Source organism: Patagioenas fasciata, chromosome W (genome assembly GCF_037038585.1).
Source record: "Patagioenas fasciata isolate bPatFas1 chromosome W, bPatFas1.hap1, whole genome shotgun sequence".
NCBI classification, from domain to species: Eukaryota; Metazoa; Chordata; class Aves; order Columbiformes; family Columbidae; genus Patagioenas; species Patagioenas fasciata.
In genome coordinates this window covers 796,448-810,910 of record NC_092559.1, presented here as the reverse complement: position 1 = coordinate 810,910, position 14,463 = coordinate 796,448, and the positions used below count along the sequence as shown (strand labels likewise).

The 14,463-nt window shown below is 55.2% G+C and overlaps 1 long non-coding RNA gene across 1 annotated transcript; it reads right to left on the bottom strand.

The window, feature by feature from the left end:
• Positions 1-215: 215 nt before the first annotated feature.
• On the bottom strand, positions 216-12,906 carry LOC139826350 (uncharacterized). Its single transcript, XR_011736294.1, has 3 exons — positions 12,747-12,906; positions 2,183-2,763; positions 216-433 (listed from the first exon to the last, which is right to left on the bottom strand). It is a non-coding gene; the product is annotated as an uncharacterized lncRNA (long non-coding RNA).
• Positions 12,907-14,463: the final 1,557 nt, after the last annotated feature.

Genomic DNA, 14,463 nt, shown 5'->3' with positions numbered 1-14,463 from the left:
GAACAGCAGCCGTGGCCCCATGTCCTGCAAAGCCCTGCCCCACTGCCAGCCGAGCGCTGCCCCCACGGCTGCACCTCTCCACCGCTCATTGTGCTGTGCTGGATATTGCACGTGGGTTTGGGAGCAGGAGCCCGTGGGGGGTGGGTGTCCCTGAGTGGGGGTCTTTGAGCCCAGGGTCGCATCCTGGGGGTGCGGGACCAGCCCCACGGGGCTCACGTGGAATCAAGCGCCACGTCCCCGAGCAGCAACGGGAGAGGCACAGCTGAGCACAGCGCTGTTTGGGTTTGCAACACGCTAATATCAGCACAAACCATAACATTTACAAAAGTGTAACAAAATAAGCAAGTGTTTTTTTCAAACCTTACCTCAGCCATGACATAAGTATTTCAAGATGTTCACCAAAGTATTACAAATCACAGTGTGGGCCATCAATCTGTCAATGAATAGCACAAGCTTTGGTATTTTCGAGTGATATTTGAAATCCTAACCCCATAAGAAAATGAAGTCAGGCAATAACATCCTGTTTTCCGCAGCAAGCATTCAGCTTCCCCAGCAGTGGGAAAAGGCTGCCGGAGCTGCGCTCATTCCTTAGCAAAGCATGTAATGCAAAGCAGCAAGCATTAAGCCCTTCTGTTTTACACTGCACGCCGATTTGGAAGCAAATATTTTTCCAACAACATCACCAAATTGAAAGCGTTTTTGCAAATCTGAAACCTTCTCACAGTGTTGTTTTGGAAAAAAAGCACTTGACTGAGCAAGCGTGGAGCTGTCAGTGACAGAAGCCACCGCTGACAGTCGCGCTGGGAAGCAGGAACCTGCCGTCACAGCAGCCCCGTCTGTCCCATCCCATCCATCCTGTCCCATCCCATCCCATCCATCCTACCCTGTCCCATCCTATCCCATCCTATCCCATCCCATCCCATCCCATCCCATCCCATCCCATCCCATCCCATCCCATCCATCCTACCCTGTCCCATCCTATCCCATCCACTCCCATCCCATCCATCCTGTCCCATCCCATCCCCTCCCATCCATCCTATCCTGTCTCATCCCATCCTGTCCATGCCATCCCATCCATCCTGTCCCATTCCATCTCATCCCATCCATCCTATACTGTCTCATCCCATCCTGTCCATGCCATGTCATGCCATGTCATGCCATGTCATGCCATGTCATGCCATGTCATGCCATGCCATCCCATCCCATCCCATCCCATCCCATCCCATCCCATCCCATCCCATCCCATCTGTCCTGTCCCTTCTGCCCCATCCCATCCACCCCATCCGGTCCCATCCCATCCACCCTCTCCTGTCCTGTCCCGCCCATCCCATCCCATCCATCCTGCGTGGGTGATGCCCCGCAGCCCAGCAGCACCCTCGGGCACCGCAGCACCCCAAAACGGGCACCACGCTGCGGGGCCCCTGCCCAAGGGACCCGGCCTTTGGGAGCTCCACAACACTGCCAAGATCCACCAGCACCTCTCTGCTGTTTTCTGGGCGCTAACGAAGCCCATGAGAGCGCATCCCCGAAGGCTCCCGAAGCAGCAGGAACGGCGCCCGCCCGAGGCCGAGCCCGGGTCCCAGGCTCCTGCCGGTGGGATGTGGGGATGGGCACGGGCTGGTCCCAAAGCCCCACCTGGGGCTGCGCTCACCCGCGCTCAGGGAGGGGGCACCGGCCCCCCGAGACTGCCACCAAATACACGACAGATGGTTTAAGAAAAAAGCAATTATCAAAGGGGAAGATTTTGGAACGTCTCCTTTGAAATAAAAATTTGTTTAGCATTTTTAGCAGCTGAAATAATTTTCGGAGCATCTGATGAGAGATTTAAGTGCTTCATTTCCTCCTCTCCCTCACCGAGCCATCCGTTTGAAGGTTGTCTGTGGCACATCGAGTTCTCTGGTTTATTGCTATTGGTATTTTTCATTGGATAATGGCAGAATTAGAGATCAATGGGAGAGAGGTATGAACCGCGGCATTGCCGTCCGTTTGAATGTGCGGGTGCTTTTGAAACGCTCCGCGGCTTCGCAGAAGGCGGAAGAAACGTGTTCTGTGATTCTTTAACTACAACTACATGAAAGTATGTCTTATTACATCTTCCCTTTCTTCCTCACTTTGCTCTGCTCTTCTGTTCTTACTTGACAAAAAAAGGAAAAGAAAAGGAATTAGCCAATTAGCCATCTACCTTCTCCGTTATCCACGTGCTGCCGGATCACGGGAAAATTAATAAGATCACGTCCCTGAAGGTGAGAACGTGCCCCTGTCTCGGGGCTGACGCGGCGCCACCGCGCTCGGGGCTCCAGGACGCGATCTTCTAAAGGCAAGGCAAGAAAAGCCGTCCCTTCGTTACCTGGGCATTAAGGGCAAATCACAGTTAAGAAACGGCCATTTCTTTCTAGCGTGAGGATGTTCATTTTCAGTTTCCAGATTCGCAGCTCTTACCCCGGCAGAGCCCCCAGCGCTGCCGCCCAGCCGCCCCGATTTAACGGGAATTCACACTGAATCCAGCGGCGCTGCTGGCAGCTGCCACGCACAACGGTCAATGCCCGGGGATCAGTGCAATTGGCATTTCTGCGTCCAGAAGGTGCTTCTGAAGAAAAGCGAGGATTGGACCTGGTGCTTGGTAGTTCTGAAGGACCAAGGTAGAGAGACACGGGCGGTTCTGTGCGCTGCGCTCGCCCAGCGCTCGTCGTCACCATTCCCTGAAGCTCGGGACTGATCGCTGATGCCTCCAGGTGCTTGAAAACTGCTCCAAAATATTCCAGCCTGCACAAGGAATTTGGGTCGTAAAGAGTGAACTGCGGAGCAGCGTAGGCTCAAATATCGTGTTTTCCATCAGAGCAGACCCTGAGCCGTGAAGCGGCGTCCCAGCCGCAGGCGGGCTCACTGCTCTGTTACAGCTTCTGGACTGTTGATTAAGATGAATATTAGTTGGAGCGCAATTAATATTCATCATAAAGTATTAATTAATAAAAACCATGCAGCAATAGCCAGCACCTTTCCCTAAATTCAGATTGCGTGAGCAGCAGCGCAACCTCCGCCTTGGGATCCCTGGGAAACCTCCGCGGAGGCTTCACCTTCAATGGGATGAGTCTCGGCAAAGAGGATAACAAGGCCCCGAACGAGATTAACCAAGTTCGCTGCTTCTGGGGCGAATTTGGAGGAGGAACGCGCTCTAATCTCCCTCCGAAGGGGAGATGCGAGGCCTCTAAGTCTGTTAAGCCGCGTTGGTTCGGGCTCAGCCGTGAACTTCCCTCCAGCCTTCAGCTCCATTGCACGTGGTGGCCAGGGAAATACCACCCAAAAAAGGGGTAAGCGACGGTGCGAAAGCAACGCAACAGCCCCATCCCTGGCACGCGGTGCTCAGACAGGGCTGGCTGCAAATCCTCCTCTTCCTGCCCGAAAAAGGAGGATTACTGCCCTTCCAGCTAAACACAACTAAGAGAGCAAGAACATCCATCTCGAATTTTCAGTGTCGTTATATCCAGGTTGAAGGAATTTTTTAAAAACTATTATTTTTGCAGTGTAGAGCTGAGTCGAAATAATCTCAGATGTCAACGGGTAGATGTAAGTACCATGGAAACTGAAGCACAACGCACGTGTGCCACGAGCTCACGGCTCTTTGGTTTGTGCAGGAGTTGTGTGGGTCGAAGGGCTGGGTGAGCGGGCAGCGGTGTCCCCAGGGCTGGCTTTGGGGCGCCCCTGCCGCTGACCCCGCGTTTGAATCGCCCCTGCCCGCGCTACAGCGCACGCCATCGGAATGAGAAAACACGTGGGAACAGCAGCTCTCCTGCGCTGCCGCGGCGTCCCCGGCGGCGCGGGCCAGGATGCGGGGGAGCCCGCAGGAAGCCGCTTCCCCACGCCGGGGAAACGTGTGAGAGCGATGAAGCAAGTGCTTTCAGGGGAAAAGGGAGGAAACGCCGCGCCGCGGTCCCAGGGATGGTTTTGCAAGAGCTGAATCGCAGCCACGGGCGCTGGGGCTGCGGGGTGGTTGTGATTCTCCTGCTCGCTTTCCCGGGGGACGCAGCGCGGGGTGCTGCGAGGGGCACGGGTCGGGACGGGGACAAACAGGCACATCACAGGAAGGGCGCTGCTGCAAAACTGAAATCCCTTTTCCCCCGATTTCAGCTAGCTGGGGTGCACGGAGCGGCCGGGGCGCCAGCTGTGGGCAAGGGACTCGCCAGATGTTGCTCCCAGAGCAGAGCGGAGCAGACACGGGGTGGCACGGCGCTGCGTGTGCCCACCCGCACCCAGGGGTCCATCCCGGCGCTGGCACCAGCACCTTCCCTGCCAAAGCCTCAGAGAGTCGCGGGGCAGCCTCCCAGCTCTGGGACTGCTTTGTTTCGGGCTGCTTAGGACTCTGATGTAGGCAAATCTGTGGTTTCCTAGGACTGAGATAAAGTAAAATCAACATGATTTAATCAAGGAGACTCAGTCATGAAAGAGGAGTGCGAAGGGGGTGGTGTTTGGGAGTACACTAAATCTTTATGGATTTTGCTGTGCAGCTACAGGGGGATCAAAACACACAGAGATGTGAATCACTCCAGGGGCACGAGGTTCTCATTTAAAGTTTTCATGCCTGTCGTCTTTCCCTTTTCATTTTTTTCCCCTGTAATAAAGAGCGGAGTGACTGTCTTCATCTATTTCAATCCGAGATTTTTCTGATTAGACCCCCGAGGAAAATGAAAAATGCATTGGGCATCTGAGTGTGACTCGTGTTCCCTTCGCAGCGCTGCAGATGTGTGCTCAGCAGACGCTGTGCGAAACCCGGCGCTCTGCAAACGCCTCTGCCGCCCGCCCGCCCTTCGCGGGGCTGTCCGGGCAAGCTCTGACGTTCAGATCTGAGCCTGTTTTTAACCTGAGGTTCCCGGCAAGCACCGAGGTGCAGCAAGGCTCCTTTGCTTCCATCCGCCAGCCACTCCTGTGACTACGCACACCGCCCGTGGCAGCGCCCAGCTGCAGGGCACCGAGCGGGTGGCACCTCCTACGGGAGCTTTTAAGCTCTTTTTTAGCCCTTATTACTGCCTTCTGCATAGTTTCCCTCGCTTATTTCCTATCCGTAGCTATGAGGGGTATGTGTTTCCCATCCCGGACGAGGGCAACGCCTGAAGCCCTGGCCCTGGAGCACGGTCCAGGTCGCTGCTGTCACCTCAGAACCAGAGAGGCTGCTCGGGGCCTGTCCTGCTGGAAACCTTTCCAGGCTCAGACTCCATATGGCAGCCAAATATTGAATACAGAACAATACATATATACATTCTTTTTTGAAGTAATGCAGTGCCGGTGACACCGAGCCGGTGCACACCTCTGACCCGAATGGCAAGGGCTATTAGCTGTCCCGTTTTGCAAAGAGTCGCTGATTTCTGATATTTCACTTGTCCGCAACACTCAGAGCTTCGAATTAAAACTGAAATACAAGAGTCTATGAAGAAAATTCATTGAGTTGAGCCAATATCAGCAATTCGGGATAAGTGAGTCCAAGGAGATGAAGCGTGTTTAATGTAATTACACATCCACTTCTTGTGATGTACGAGCACACGAAGCATTACTAATCCCCAAACAGATACCTGCAGGGAGGACGATCAGGAACAGCTGTTTGGACAACAAGAAATGAAGCACACGAGCTCCTGGTTGTGCCGCCTCTCGGCGGAGCCGCGCGGGAGCCGCAGCTCGTCCGGCGAGCGCAAGCTTTACAAGGAATTAACAGCGCTCGGTAAGAAAGGGCGTTAGTGCCTTACAGAAATTGCGCTGCCAACTCATTTATTATTGTAATAACCCTCAGCATTGCCGTTCCTGGAGAGGACTCCTCCCGAAATGAGAGACGAGTGCCGCGACCCGGCGCGGGGAGCTCGCCGTCACCCTCGCTCCGGCTCCCAACCTCGGACCGCACCGAACAAGACGTAGAGCCTTGCACCCAAAGAGCGCTACTGACTGCAAACTAACGCGTTGTGTGGGTTTATTGTGTGTTTTGGAGTTAATAAATTAGAGCAATAACAATGCAAACAGCACCTCTTGGCTTGCTCCAGAAATGCCCTCCCTGGTGGCTGCAGGGTGGCTGCATCCCCGCCTACACAGACCCACGTCATTACGGAACCTATACGCTCTTCACCATCACATTACAGTGCTTTGATGACCTATCCTTTATTTACACCTAGTTTCCGAGTTTATTACACCTAATCCCAAGCAGTCACTTGGCAAGCAGGCTGGCTGTGATTTGGGGCAGCGGCGCTGCGCCCCCGTCACCGCCCGCGCACACCGCGAGCCGGGGATGTAGGTCAGGGAGCCATCAGACCGCACGGAAATCACAATTGAGATTGGTTTTCACGGCAGATCTGATCAGTTCGGATAAACCCAAAATCTAGCCACATTTGTATAAACAACTCAGACGTAATTATTTTTAAACTGTTGGCCAACGTACACCACGCCATGTGTGTCCTGCTTTCAGGAATTAATGTCTTTTACTCATAAGCCACCTACTGCTGTTTACTTTATTAATGACATTCTGGTCATCTCTCCTGAGGGCAGTAAATGAAAGCTGAATTTGGCTCACTGTCTTCATCTCAATGATTTAGTCTATCAGGCGCTGACTTTGCACCAAGCTGCACTAGAGGCGGACAAACATGAAGAGGAGGATTGTTTGCTGCTCAGGAACAACCACGTGGCGATCGCCCCGTTCTGCTGCAGAAAGGAAGAGCATTTTCCATTGTTCCTGCCCAAAGCGGGGCTGGTGTTCGTGCGCCTGGTGGCTCTGAGTCACGAGCTCCGGTAACCGCGGAGCCGCGCGCACCCCACGCATCGCACAACACCCAGAACACCCATCGGGCCGGGCCGGGAGCCTGGATGGCTTCCTGTGAGCAAAAACGGACGGGTCCTCCTGAAGGAAAACATCTTGACATAGCTAAGCAGGTCACTGCTAGCCTAGACGTGATATTACATCGCTTACATTATACATTTTCTCTGCTCCTTTAGATGTTCGAGAACGTGGGGACCACCCAAGTTAATTCAATGCAAATGCAATTTAACAGATTCCTTGTGTACGTCTTCAAAACGTCCCCAGCTTTTTGCAATCTACAGAGGAACGGGATTTCACGCTGGCTCGAGGCTGCGCAGCCAGGGCTGCGACGCGCGGTACGAGCGCGGGTGGGCTCCTGTCCCTAGAGCTGCCCCGAGCTCCCACCGGCTCCGCGGCTGAGCAGCCCTGCGAACCACAGCTGCGCTCCCACCCCGCACCCCCAACCTGACTCACCAGACCAAGCGCTTCAGCTCAAATAGCGGTGCCCATTACAGAAATGGCAACTCCGCCTTTGTAATGTGTGGCGTGCAAAGAAAAGGCATTTGTAGGATGGGAAACTAATTGGTTTAGGAATCAAATTTGAAAAATGCAACATCTTCATACAGCAGTGGGAGTGCAAACACTCCTATTTTAATGAGCTTCCTCTAAAGGAGGCTAATGTGTAATATTTCTCTGTATGAGTTTGCATTAGAAATCTGCTGAGATGGGAATACTCATTACCTGCTACTATCTGAGCTTTGCACAACACCACCGGCTTCTCCCGAGTAACCTGACGCGGTTATCGATGGCTCGGGGAAGGCGTCGCGCGACCGAGGCCTGGAGCGGCCATCGTGGTCTGCAGGTGCGCGTGAAACACTTGCAATGGTTTCTTAGGAACTGTGTGCGCTGAATGTGAAACGGGTCTGGGAAACTCCCGGTCCTGGTGGCTCAGATCAGCCCCATCTTTTCCGCTGGCTTCCTAATGAGCCTCATTTATACCGCTGCAAACACGCGTTTCTGGTTATTTCTCTGCAGTACGCACACGCGCTCGTGATTCCCCATCCGTGGGGTTTCCGTGGGGCGGCTGAGAAACCGTCGAGCGAGTTGTGTGCCCCACAGCCCTTCCCAAGCGGATGAACTCTGGAATGTCCTTTCTGAAGGGGGACTTTCCAACGGCAAAACGCAGGTGCATGCGAACGCAGCCGTTTGAGGCTGAGGATGTGAGCACAGAGCCCTGCTGCAACTGAGGCTGCTGCCACATACAGAAAACACTCCCCAAAAGGAACCTTGAATACTTCTGCTGGCCACTTCAGTGGGAATTCACTGATGGATATTGAAACAATAAACATGAGCTCCTGCTATTCTGGATCCGTAGACCAAAACAGTCTGAAATGAGATGCTTTACATATATTTATACTCCTTGCTATTTAAGATTAAAATCCCTTCCGTAATGATCGTATGTTTTCCCAAATAAAATTAAAGAACTTCTTCCTCACCTTATCTTCAAAAGCTGTAGCCAGAACTGCTAATGAATATGCTACTATGCTTATTAGAGCTGTTGTTTGTTTGCGTTCAGCTAAAATAAATTTGAAGAAAGGCTTGCCAGATGCCTTTTTAAAAACAGTGGTAGAAAAAAACCCCACTTGAGCACGGGTGTTTTGGAAAGAATTCTGTTTGCATGCCTTCGTTTATTTTCGTTTCCAGCTTGCTCTTCCAAGCGCTGCAAGCTGCAAAGCGACCTGCTCTGCCGGGCTGGCTCTCCTCCGTGTCCCCGAGGGCCGGTGACAGCACACGCGGTGCGGGCACGGAAAGAACGGAGCGTTCGCAGCGCAGAGCCTGCTCCTCGCCCTTAACAACATCCTTTGACTTCTGGTCAGCCCTGACGTGGTGGGGCAGTTGGACTAGATGGTTGTTGTAGGGCCCTTCCAGCTGAAAACATTCTATTCCGTTCCTTTCTATTCCATTCTGTCCCATGCCATTCCATCCTCCCCTGCCCCTGTGGGCCACAAAAGGCAAGGGAGCATCGCCAGAACTTTTGGGAAGAGGTGCCGGTGGCTGTGACGGCGGCACCGCCACGTTTCAGAGGCTGCTGCTGCTTCCTCTGGTCCCCCGGCCGGGAGCCGGGGACACCGCGCAGCAGGGGCTCCAGCGTCCCCGGGGCCAGCAGCAGCCCGGCAGCTGCCACCGAAAGGTCAGGAGCGGCACAAAAGCTGCCGGAGCAGATGCCGGTGGCTCTCTGTGCCTGGCGACCTCAGGCAAAACGGGCCCGGCAGCGGGACCCGCACGTCCCCGCGGCGCTGCCGAGGGACCCGAGCGCCAGCTTCCCGGGCAGAGGGGACAACCGGCGGCCTCCTGAGCGGGAGTCAGCAAAAGAGATGGGAAACAACAGAGACACGACCGTCCTGAGCAAGGGTGACAGTCAATTACAATGCTGCCCACAAGATGTATCAAACTGCTAGGTCAGCACGTAAATATTTAGAAGAAGAGACTAAATTGAGTTATGATTAGATAGAGAGGGTCGTTCCCGGTGCAGGACGAGCAGCAGCACGCGGCAGCTCAGCCGTGTGGGGCAGGTCCTGCAAACGTGGGGACGCCACGGGAAGGCAGCTTTGAAAATGCAAACCACTCAATTTATCAAGAAAGAAGAGCTGCAGATCCTGCTGCCAGCCAAACTGCGCAGCCTCGCTGGGCGCTCCGGGGCTGCAGGGGCTGAGGGAGAGCAGAATTTGGCCGGTGGCTGAAATAGATAAGCCATATGTCTGCACACTCCTGAAGGTGGAACACAAATAATTACGCGATATTCCTGCTGATAACTAACCAGAAATTACGCATTTTCCACAGTATTTATGTTTTCGATAAGACAGGTTGCAAAAAAACGGATATTAGGGTGAAGTTTTTGTTTCCTGAGGAAAACGCCAATGCATGGACACTGCAGCATGCCTCGGTCTGTGTGCTGCTGCCGCTGGCTGCGGCCGCCCCGCTGCCTCCCCCGAGGGTGCTGGGCACCCAGAGCCCGCACCCATCCCCTGTGCCCATCCCCGCACGTCGGCTTTGCACACGAGGGCCAGAGCATCCTCAGTCGCCACACCACACCATCCTGTGCCCATCCCCGCACGTCGGCTTTGCACACGAGGGCCAGAGCATCCTCAGTCGCAACACCACACCATCCTGTGCCCATCCCCGCACGTCGGCTTTGCACACGAGGACCGGAGCATCCTCAGTCGCCACACCACACCATCCCCTGTGCCCATCCCCGCACGTCGGCTTTGCACACGAGGACCAGAGCATCCTCAGTCGCCACACCACACCATCCTGTGCCCATCCCCGCACGTCGGCTTTGCACACGAGGACCGGAGCATCCTCAGTCGCCACACCACACCATCCTGTGGCCATCCCCGCACATCGGCTTTGCACACGAGGACCGGAGCATCCTCAGTCGCCACACCACCCCACGCCACCCATGCCACGCCACCCCATGCCACGCACGGCGGCTCTTTGTGCAGGGCGAGCCGCGCGCCAGCCAGCACCAGCTCCACGTGTTTACGTTCCTTCTGCTTAATATCGCTGTAATCTTCTCTGGCATCACACGCGAGTAATTTTTCTCCTCCCACTTCACACTTCTGATAAGCCTTCTGGTCCCGCAGCAGATGCATTGTGAATCTTCTCCTTCTAAGTATCTTGCATATGTTTCATTAAAAGTGTTTGTTTCTTTGATCAGCTTGAAGTTCTGATGTGAAAAAGCCCCAACTTCAGGGACTTTGCTTGGCAGCACCCAGCCCTGAGATGGGTAGCGGTGTCTCGGTACAGCAGCCACTCCGGGTCCCAATGTCACTCATTTACCTTTTGCCAATGGATTTTCCCATCCCCGCACCGATGGTCACAACGTGCGCTGGCACCCAAAGATAGAAAATGGGCTCTTTATCCGCCACACTGTGCGGTGGCACAGGAAAGAACACGGTGGGAGGTGTCTCTGGGAGCAGCAGCCACCGGGCCATATTTCCCCGCCGTTGCTTAGCGATGGCAGCACGGGCAGGATGGCGGGACCGCAGCGGGGACCGCGCTCCCGGCACGGGGACGGGGCACGGGGGGACGAGGGACTGCACGGCCCCCGGGGTAAACTGAGGCACTGCCCGGCAGGTGCCAGGGACACCCTCACCTGCACTGAGTGGCACTCAGGCTGCGGTGCCAGGGACACCCTCACCTGCACTGGGTGGCACACGGGGCCGCGGTGCCAGGGACACCCTCACCTGCACTGGGTGGCACACGGGGCTGCGGTGCCAGGGACGCCCTCACCTGCACTGGGTGGCACATGGGGCTGCGGTGCCAGGGACGCCCTCACCTGCACTGGGTGGCACACGGGGCTGCGGTGCCAGGGATGCCCTCTGTCCCCACACAGGGGCACAGAAACTCACCCCCCGGTTTCCAACCGCACAGGCTTCACCTCTGCTCCCCAGGGGGAACCAGGACTAATAATGGCAATAATAACAACAACAATAATAATAATAGGCTGGTACCTTACCAGCCTAACAAGCGTGGCACGGGCAGGTGCCACAGCCACACCGCTGTTAGCCCTGATGTCACGACTTGCCACCTGCCCCATGCAATTTGTTTACTGCCATTTGTGTCACCATCCCTTTCACACGGTGCAGACATCAGTCATTTCCAAGATAAACTCACTCGAAAAATCAGTTCTTCTAATTATTGCTAAAAAAGGCGCAATGTAAAGGAAGGGGAGGGTGGGGGTGCTTTTCCTGCTCGCTGGCACACACCGACATCTCCGAGACAGGACGCTTTCGCAGACCTCCCAGAGGATCCCGTGGGTTCCTGTGCAGGTACCATCCGCTGACACACGGGGAAAACAGCCCCAGGAACCCCCGGCCGTGCCGCGGGGAGCCCTGCGGAGCCCCGGGACCCCACCGCGCCCCACACACCGCGCTCGGCACCGCCAAGCCCTGCCCGCGCTAACGGCACCTGCACATCACTTAGCCAACCACCTTAACACACCTGCCACCCAGCAAATACCTCTGTTTGCACCTCTGTTCCTGTTGGAAAACACGTTTAGTCACAATTCCTACAAACGTGTGGGTGTTAAAACGCCATAGCACCCCGCAAGCCCTAACGCACACGGTACTTTAACTTCCCCTGAATCACATGAAAGCAGCCTGGGTTATCTGGGTTGGAAGGGACCTGGAAAGCTCATCCAGTGCAATCCCCCATGGAGCAGGAACACCCAGCTGAGGTTCCACAGGAAGGTGTCCAGGCGGGTTTGAATGTCTGCAGAGAAGGAGACTCCACAACCCCCCTGGGCAGCCTGGGCCAGGCTCTGACACCCTCACCAGGAAGAAGTTGCTTCTCATATTTAAGTGGAACCTCCTGTGTTCCAGTTTGCACCCATTGCCCCTTGTCCTGTCACTGGTTGTCACCCAGAAGAGCCTGGCTCCAACCTCCTGACACTGCCCCTTTCCATACTGATCCCCAGGAATGAGTCCCCCCTCATGTCCTGCTCCCAGCCGTGTCCCCTGCTGCGCCCTGTCCCTGGCAATGACCGTCTTCTGATTGGGTTGGCTCAGTATTAAAAAACCCCCATAGGTACTTACCTCACTTAAAATATTAAGACCCAATGCAACGCTCAAGCTTAAACTATTGCACAGAAGTCAACCAACGTATTCCCACGCCTGAAGCTGTGACCAACCCCTCCAAAGCAGCCAGGCCCCCATGCGCGCAGCACTTTGCTGGTGCTCAGCGGCCCCTTTCCCTGCGCCCGGCGGGTTTCGGGGTGAAAACCCCACTGTCGCCGTCCCATCCGCACCAGGAGCAGCGGTGAAACGGCCGCGGAGCGGGCAGGACAGCGCGGTTTGTCACACACGCGCTGGCCCAGGCGGAGCCCTCCCCGCCAGGGAGAGCCATCCTGCCCCCAGCCGCTCCCACGTTGGGCGTTCCATTTTCCTGATGGCTTCCATAAAAAATGATACTTCCTTACCCATCGCAGCAGATATTTTCCCCGGCAGGTATGCTGTCAAACACGTTGCACGCACAACATGACACAAAATCTAAAAATCACAGAGAGACTAATTACTGGAGGAAAATTACACCAAAAGACCAATTTCCCGGTGATGGAGATGACAGCCTGGCCCCCAGCCGCTTCGGGCAGCGCGCCCGCAAGATGCTGCCACCCCCCGCTGCCCCACGGCTGCGCTGCACCCTGGCACCGGCCCCCCACACCCCGGCACCGGCCCCATCACCGGCCCCCCACACCCCAGCACCGGCCCCATCACCGGCCCCCCACACCCCGGCACCGGCCCCATCACCGGCCCCCCACACCCCAGCACCGGCCCCATCACACCCCAGCCCTGGCCCCCCACACCCTGGCACCGGCCCCATCACCGGCCCCCCACACCCCGGCACCAGCCCCCCATACCCCGGCACCAGCCCCATCACCGGCCCCCCATATCCTGGCACCATCCCCATCACACCCCAGCACTGTCCCCATCACACCCCAGTACCGTCCCCATCACACCCCGGTACCATCCCCATCACACCCCGGTACCATCCCCATCACACCCCAGTACCATCCCCATCCCACCCCAGTACCGTCCCCATCCCACCCCAGCACCATCCCCATCCCACCCCAGCACCATCCCCATCCCACCCCAGTACCGTCCCCATCACACCCCGGCACCATCCCCATCCCACCCCAGCACCATCCCCATCCCACCCCAGTACCGTCCCCATCAAACCCCAGTACCATCCCCATCACACCCCAGTACCATCCCTATCCCACCCCGGCACTGTCACCCCACAACCCACCACCGGACCCCCCAAATTAAAACCTGCCACACCTCCTTCCTCCCTGCTTTCCATATTTCTTATGAAAAACTAGTATTAATTCTTACGTAGAAATGCAATTAATGCTGCAATAGTTACAAATCCAGTCAAATAATCCTTCAACTGCAAGACTTCGCACAAAAGCAAAAACGCCACAGAGATAATTGATAAGAAAGCTGAGGTATGGCTGAGGAATTAGTTCATCTTTACCTAGATGTTGTATAATAAAGGTAATGTATATCATTTATATCTATATAGTTCTAATTTAGTTGGAATCGGGAAATAATGCGACATGAATTCATATGAAGAACAATTTTGTACAGGAAAATTAAAATGGTAGAGCGTATTGTTTTAGGTGAAATATTGAGCTGTGCAATCGCATTTGTTATATGCTTTAAGCAGACTTCAGCAGGGAAAACATATTTGTTCCCTTTGGAGCTCCTAAGTGTATAAAAGCTTTAATTTCATGTGCCCATAAACGGGTGGAATTTCACAAAAATGCCATCAACGTTTTTCTCCCTTTTCCCATCAGCATTAAAAAGCGATGAGCAGAGATTCGGCGAGGCACAGCACCCCCAGCTTCCTTTTGCGCTAAGTTAGCCAGAGAGCTACTCTCGCTCGTTAATACAAGATAATTATTGAAAAGTAACCCTCGTTAGGACCGAGTCCTGCGGGTGGCTGGTGAAACGTGGTATTTGAGATGCAACGGGAGCAGGCAGCGCAGAGGTGCGCGGCCAATACACAGCTCCGTGGGAGATACACGGGCTGCTCCCCGGGAGCGCGGCTGCAGCGACGCTGAGCCCACAGCGCCCGCACCAAGGCCCGGCTCCCAGAAACACGGGCTCACCACACCCACGCTTCACATCCCCAAA